At 41.5% G+C, this 8206-nt stretch overlaps 1 pseudogene; it reads left to right on the top strand.

Annotated features, from left to right (window-relative positions):
- Positions 1 to 7043: 7043 nt before the first annotated feature.
- Positions 7044 to 7772, top strand: LOC100353168 (SIN3-HDAC complex-associated factor pseudogene; annotated as a pseudogene).
- The last annotated feature ends 434 nt before the right edge of the window (positions 7773 to 8206 follow it).

Genomic DNA, 8206 nt, shown 5'->3' with positions numbered 1-8206 from the left:
CCCATAAAACATCCATCAAGATAGCAGTAAAAGGGGTGAAATGTGTACACACGTAAAAACAATTGAAAACATATTTGCCTAATTATACAGACAAAGATATCACAATGAGTGCTGAAAGGGGATGAAAAACTAGGAGATGCGGGATCTCTGCTCTAATGGAACCCAACTCCAGGGCTAGTAATATGGCCCCAGGGACAAATGCCATCAATTATAAAAACACCAAAGAGTTAATAAAGCCTGTGAAGTGTTTCCAAAGAGATGAGGATCTGAAAGAAGGAAGCCACAATTCTGCTTTTATCAGCAACTACTCTTTCATATTTTTGTATCAAGCTAACTTTATTAAATCATTCTGCAAAGGTCAAGTGGGATGTGCCTTTCCTGGACTACTTTCATATTTCATGACACAGACTGGATAACTGGATAACATACACTGTACTTCCAAAGACTGAAAGACATTCACGCCCAGTGTGAATTTCCTGTGGTGTGATATTAGTCACTTAGACAATGGGGTTTTATATGAAGCTGTGCATGTATGGTCTCTCAACCAATTCCTTCAGTGAATTGAAGGCTTCAATTACCAGCTGTCAGAAACACACTTTAGCTGCTTATCATTAAAATAAGAAACCAGTTTCAGTTTATCTAAATAGCAATAGAGCAGGGTACCTTCAGAATTCCATAGTTAACACTTTTCTTCAATTAAATCATTTTTTCAAAAGATATAAAATCTAAGAGCTTCTACAATAATTTTTGAGCTACCAAAATTCTCATAGTCAAGAAATCTTCCTTTACCTCGTATTAGGGCAATATTTGAGATTCTAAATGGTTAATCAATCCCAAAAGAAGATCCCAGTATTTCAATGTTAATTGCATCACTGTTGTGATCATTTTGAAAGTTGCAATGGAAGCAAGACACAATACCTCTGCAGGATCTTTTACCAAAAAATTAGGAAACTTTGCAAACTACCTCATTTGGGGGCAGCATTGTAGTGTTGAGGATAAAATTGCCACCTGCAATACGGGTGTCCCATATGGGCACTGTTTCACGTCCTGGCTATGTCACTTCCAATCCAGCTCCTTGCTAATAGCCTGGGTAAAGAAGCAAAAGATGATTCAAGTACTTGGGCCCCTGCTACCTGCGAGAAGCTCCTGGCTCCTGGCTTCAGCCTGGCCAAGGCTCAGTTGTGTGGCCATCTGGGGAGTGAATGAGTGAATGGAAGAGCTCTCTCTTTCTGTGTCTCTCCCTCTTTCTCTCTGTATCTCTGACTTTCAAATAAATAAATAAATCTTTTTTAAAAATGCTTCATTTGTCTCTTAACAAGGAAAAAAAAAATGCTGCCAGTGGTTGTATTTGGATTGTGGCTCTGCAGATGAGTTCTTTTACATCTTTCAACTTGTCTGTTTTCCAATGCTTTCCTCAATGAGCTTTTTATCATTTTTACACTGAAAACAGAATTTTGACGTTTTGAAGTAAATTCCAACAGATATCGCTACCGCCATTACACATACTCTGGTGCAAAGATTAATGTGTTTTCTGTCTTAATTGTCACCAAAGCATTGACCTCTATGCCACATATTCTTCCTCACAGAGAGGCAGAGTATCTAGCCCTTTGTCTATACCCAGAGGAGAAAGAAAAGAAATCAATGTTTTTGGAAGCTTACTATATGTTCCTGAACTACTTTAAAGCACATAAAATTAACCAAGAAAATCTCACCATCCTGTGAGCTAAGTATTACTCAATTTTCTGTCTTTTTTTAAAGATTTATTTATTCATCTGAAAGTCACACAGAGAGACAAATGAAAGGCAAGAGAGAGAGAGAGAGAGAGAGAGAGAGAGAGAGAGAGAAGTCTTCCATCCTCTGGTTCACTCTCCAATTGGCCGCAATGGCCGAAGCTGTGCCAATCTGAAGCCGGGAACCAGAAGCTTCTGGGTCCTCCCACATGGGTACAGGGGCCCAAGGACTTGAGCCATCTTCCACTGTTTTCCCAGACCATAGCAGAGAGTTGGATCGGAAGTGGAGCAGCTGGGACTTGAACCGGCACCCACATGGGATACCATCATTGCAGGCGACTGCTTTACCAGCTTCTCCACAGTGCTAGCCCTCAATTTTCTCTTGATAGATTTGAAGACAGCAAGTCAGAGAAGCTGAGCGCATAGGCCAACTAATAATAAGAGATTAAATCAGGATACAAATGTGTGTCTGATTTTAAAGAAATACTCCTTTGAGTACTATAAGTGCAGGCCAAGTGTCATGATACCAACTTCCCAGCAGGTTCGAGGGAGGATGGACATCCAATGGGCTATTACACATGCTGTTTCTTCCATCTGGAAAATCTCTCTATGTCTTTCTCAGGGATCTTCTGAGTCCTTGTAAGACCTTCGCTGACCATGCCCATCATTCTTTTTGCATCTTATTCTTTTTCTTCCTAACATTTATCATAATATCTAACTACAAGCTTACTTCTTTATTTATGTCTACATATATCTATCTTCCCCACTTGAGCTTCAGAAGCTGGGAACCAAGTATTTTTTTGACAAAGACATTAATTTCAAAATTAGATCTCAGGTCTCAGACTCCCAGCTCACATTCTAATTGTTAATACAACTTTGTAGTGCTCATTCAGAAGGTAATTTGGGGGCAGGTGCTGTGTCACAGAGGGTTAAATCATGGCTCGGAAAGACCACATGCCTTAACAAGGTGCTTGATTCAGGTCCTGGCTCTTCCACCTCTATTCCAGCTTCCTGCTACTGCATACCCTGTAAGGCACCAAATGACAGCTCAAATGCTTGGATTCCTGCCACCCACATAGTAGTATGGGTGAAATTTTAGGCTCCTGGCTTTAGCCTGACACAGCCCTGGGGAATGAGCCAGCAGACGGAAGATCTCTCTCTCTCCATTAAATAAAAGAGCTTTTAAACCTCCCTCAATTGTGCCATAATTTAGTAGTTGACTCACTCATCTGCAAGAGTTTGTCAATGGTCTCTTTGGAACACAACTCCTCCACCTTTCTCTGCTCTTTCCAGATATTCCCCTGAGCCTATCCGACATATGGCTGCCACATATCTGAACAAAATTAAGATTCTCTTAGCAAATATGAAAATAAAAATGACCTGACCTGAGTAGTCAAACAGTAAACTATTTCTCATCCCATACCCTGAAGTTAAATGGACACAGACTTTAGCCTGTGAAAATCTACTCAGAATTTTCACCTCTCACAGTTCTAGAATCTGGGAGTCTGAAATCAAGGTGGCTGCAGGGTGAGTTCCGTTGAGTCCTCTGAGAGAGAGTCTGTTCCATGCCTCTTAATCCCTGACAGCTCTATTTTTTTAAGATTTATTTTATTTATTTGAAAGAGAAAGGGAGGTAGAGAGTCTTCAGTCCTCTGCTTCACTCCCCAAATGGCTGTAATATCCAGAGCTGAGCTAATATGAAGCCAGGAGCCAGGAGCTTCTTCTAGGTCTCCTATGTGGGTGCAGGGGCCATCTCCCTCTGCTTTCCCAAGCCATTAACAGAGAGCTGGATCAGAAGTAGATCAGGGACTCGAACCAGCACCCATATGGGATGCCAGCACTGCAGGTCAGGGCTTTAACCCATTGTGCCACAGCGCTGGCCCCTCCTTGACACCTCTTGTCACTGCAGCAGTTCAGTATCTGCCCCCATCATCACATACATTCTCCCCTCCTGTGCTGTGTGTGTGTGTGTGTGTCTTCTCTTTTAGGAAAGACTCTGCTCATATTGGATTTAAGAGTCCACCTTTCTCTAGTATGGCCTCATCTTGACTTACACATTAATTATATCCACAAAAGCCTTACTCCCAAATAAGGACACATTCACAGGGATCAGGGATTAGGACTTGAACATATCTTTTTGGAAGGCACAATTCAAACCACAACAACCTCCCTTGTTTTAACCTATTCCTTTACATCTATAATCAAGAATCAATTGCTCCCATTTCACTAAAAAGCAAATACCTAGTTTTCCCAGTCATCTATGACTCCCAAATACCTTTATCCAGACATCACTGCCCAACTTCCGATTTATATATCCAGGCAATAACTACCCAGCTTCCTTTAGGGATTCCAGAGTTGCTTGCTGATCTTGGCCATGCTTAAAAGAAACACATTAACTTCCCCACATGGCTCTTCCTATTTCCCTGTCTTGGTAAGTAGAACCACTAGCAAGCCCATCCCTCAAGTGAGAATACTAGAAAAAATCCTAGATTCCTCTCTGTTCTTCACCCATGCAACAAGTCTATCCACAGACCTATCAGAAATTTGCATACCTCCCAAGTCCATTTCCTTGCTCCATGGCACTGGTCTGAGTCCTCTTCATCTTTCTTTAAACTTTGGCAGCAGCTTCTTAACTGGACTTCCTGCCTCTGTCAAGCTTATTCAGTCTCTGCTCCACGATACTCTCAGATAACACATTAAAGACGATTACATCCCATAGACCAGCAAGCACAACACTAACTTGGGGGCTTTGAAACTTACTCTGTGTTTGTTATTTTTGTTAAGAACCATAATGATGAGGAGGAAGAAAAACAAATTCAAAGAGAGCATGAATGTGTATCTTTGATGCCGCACGGAAAGTGGGAGAGCCGGTAAGATTTCATCTCCCTGGGCAGCAAAGCTTGCTAGCTGACTTTTGGACAGTTACTTAAACTGTGAATATTGGATAATTTTACCACCTTGCTGGGTTGTCAAGAGGATTTTCATTTAGGTAATACACAAAGTCCCTTTCACAACTCTGAGAAAGCCATTTTTTTTCAAACCTGGTCAAATATAACTATTAGAATTGTACAGTAGTTTTCTAGAGTGCTAATCTAAGTTGTCAGTCTTCTGGCATCCCTTTACCTTGAAAATAAAATAGAAATGTGTCAATAAGATACACTGCAAGGAAGTCTGTGACTGGGCCCTGGCTATCTTTCCAGGTTCATCTTTCCCTGCTTCTTGACAATCTCACTTCAACGCAGATCCCAAAGCATGTCCAGCTCTTTCCATGACACACTCACTCCCTCACATCCTAACCAACCAAAGCTTCTACACCTGGTTGTTTTCTTTATATCAATGTCCCCTCTCCTAGACCTTCTTGAATCATGCTGCCCTGGTGGTTTAGGAGCCTCCCCTCTGTGTCCAGCCATTACCAGTTGAGATATAAATATTAATTCACTCACGGTTTCCTAATTCTGGAATGCACTTCTGCAGGTGAAGGAAGTGATGGCTGATGCCCATCAAGGGACTCTTAAGGTTTGCACAATGGAATAAGAAACCAAGTGATATTGGAATTCCAAGAAAGAGTCATTTATGTTACAGACTGGGAAATGGTATGTGACTGAGACAGTGACAGTGCTGAGGAATGCTTTGCTATAAGGGGTAGGTGATTAAGTTTGCCAAGTATCTCTATTGGACCTCCTTTTCTGTTATCTTGTCACATGGTCAGTTGATTTTATATTTACCAATAAGATTGAAATGCAGCTTAGACCCCTTTTATCCCATCACTGTTGCTTCTCTTTACTCCCCATCTGTTCTAGAACTGTCAATATACTAAGGATTGAGCCATCAGGCAATGTCTGTCTTATATTAGAGGAACAAACAATGATTCATGTGCCTTATAAAACTCAAAAGAGGATTAAAGCTGACTTGCCCCAAATGGTAGAGTTAGAAACATACCAGGGGGTTCCAATTCAATCCCATCAAGGTGGCATGTACCAATGCCATCTCACTATTCCAAGTGATCAATTTCAGTTCACAATTGATCATAATGAAAGGACTAAGAGTCAAAGGGAGCACATAAACAAGTCTAGTACCTGCTAACACTAACCGATAGAATAAATAAAAGGGAGAGTGATCCAACATGGGAAGTGAGATACTCAGCAGACTCATAGAATGGCAGATGTCCTAAATAGCACTCTGGCCTCAGAATCAGCCCTAAAGCCATTCAGATCTGGCTGAAAAGCCCATGAGAGTATTTCAGGCATGGAAAGCCAAGGCACTCTGGCAAAAGATCTCTGTGAGTGAGATCCCAGTGGAAAGAACAGGTCTTCAAAGAAGGAGGTACCTTTCTCTGAAGGGAGGAGAGAACCTCCACTTTGACTATGACCTTGTCTAAACAAGATAAGAGTCGGAGAACTCAGAGGGCTTCCATAGCCTTGGAAACTCATGACTGGAGCATAGGGAGATTACTGATGCCATAGACAGGAGTGTCAATTGGTAAAGTCAACAACAGGAGTCACTGTGCACTTACTCCTCATGTAGGATCTCTGTCCTTAATGTGCTGTGCATTGAGATTTAATGCTATAACAAGTACTCAAACAATATATTTCACTTTGTGTTTCTATGGGGGTGCAAACTGTTGAAATCTTTACTTAATGCATACTAAACTGATCCTCTGTAAAAAAAAAAAAAAAAAAAGAAAGAAAGAAAAGAAAGAAAAAAAAAAAAAAAGAAATTATCAACTCCCAACTTGACTCTCACTGGGATTATACATGACAATAGGTCTGATCTGATTTCATCATCATTTAAAAAAAAATCATCTATTATTTTTCACTTTATGTTTCTGTGTGGGAGCAAACTGTTGAAATCCTTACTTAATGTATACTAAGCTGATCTTCTGTATATTAAGATAATCGAAAATGAATCTTGATGTGAATGGAAGGGGAGAGGGAGTGGGAAAGGGGAGGGTTGTGGGTGGGAGGGACGGTATGTGGGGGAAGCCATTGTAATCCATAAATCGTACTTTGGAAATTTATATTCATTAAATAAAAGTTAAAAAAAATAAAAAAAATAAAAAAAAAATTAAAAAAAAACTCAAAAGACCAGTTTCTCTTATAAGTCAAAATAATGTGCACAGAAGTCAAACAGAGAATAACAGTAAGCATGTATTCAAGAACCCACTGAGAAAACTGCAGGAGACAACCTTTCTAGACAAGGTGCAGGAGGAGGAGGGAGCACCTGGAGGGAGCTGGCCTGCATGTACAAGGCACCTCAGGGAGCCTGAAAACAGTGTGGATCAGCTGCCCTGGGAAGACCTGACCAGAAGAGAAAATGTTTGGTTCTCACAAGCCAAAGATGTACAAAGGATAGAGGGCTGCTGCATTTGCAGAGCCAAGTCCTGCAGTTCTTGATTCACAGACAGTAAAAGCTATAAGAAGGAATTCCAGAGCTGTTTTGGGTTGTAATCCCTGCATCCTGCTTGTGAAAAGATGGAAAAAGTAGTTGCAAGGGCAGGACCCAGTCTAAAGACTACATTGAAACCAAAGAAAGTGAAGAGTCTGTCTGAAAACTGGAAGAAAAGCAACCAGATCAGCAAACTGCAGAAGGAATTTACACGTCACAACTCTGATGCCACCTCCAGTGGCACCCCAGCTCAGTCTCCTTGTTGTCAGTAACCAGTCCCATGATGGCTCACATATGGAGATGGATTCTGGCTCTAATGAAACACCAGTTTGGTTTTTTTCTGTTTGTTTGTTTTTTCCTTTTTAGACCTCACATGCTGGAAAGGGTAGAAGATATGTTGTGGGATCCTATACAGAGGGTGTTTGAGGGAAGTCCGTGTCTACACACACCACTTCAAGCAACAGCAAATAGGCCGCCATTGAGCCACCGGTGCCCCAAGAGCCCGATCCGCTGCCCATGGCCACTCAGGAGTGGGGATCGCTGCTCACGGGGAAGGGCAGCAAAGCAATGGAAATTCTGAAAAGACCACAAAACGGCAAACTGACCCTCTTAGGTTTCATGTGGATACCTGCTATTTTGCCAAAAGACAATTTCTAGAATAGTTTTGAATGGGTTATTTCCTCCCCCGTTCGACACATTCTGAAGCCAGTGTCTGGCTTACTGAAACAGTAAAGGGATATAATATTTAAGATGGGAAACCTGAACGCTGCTGTCAAGTGCTCTTTACGTCTTTTTTTTTTTTTTTTTTTTTTTTTTTTTACTTCCCTTCCAATGAATGGAATTGGGAGAATTTCAGGGGCCAGAGATGGGATCTGTTTTGTGTGATAACTCTATGTAGTTTTAGTCTTTCTGGAGCAGTTTTTATTTTTCTTATTTTTTGACAGGCAGAGTGGACAGTGAGAGAGAGAGACAGAGAGAAAGGTCTTCCTTTGCCATTGGTTCACTCTCCAATGGCCGCCGCGGCCAGCGCGCTGCAGCCGGCACACCGCGCTGATCCGATGGCAGGAGCCAGGTGCTTTTCCTGGTCTCCC

The sequence above is a fragment of the Oryctolagus cuniculus genome, chromosome 3, assembly GCF_964237555.1.
Source record: "Oryctolagus cuniculus chromosome 3, mOryCun1.1, whole genome shotgun sequence".
Lineage (NCBI taxonomy): Eukaryota > Metazoa > Chordata > Mammalia > Lagomorpha > Leporidae > Oryctolagus > Oryctolagus cuniculus.
This window is presented reverse-complemented; position numbering and strand designations above follow the sequence as displayed.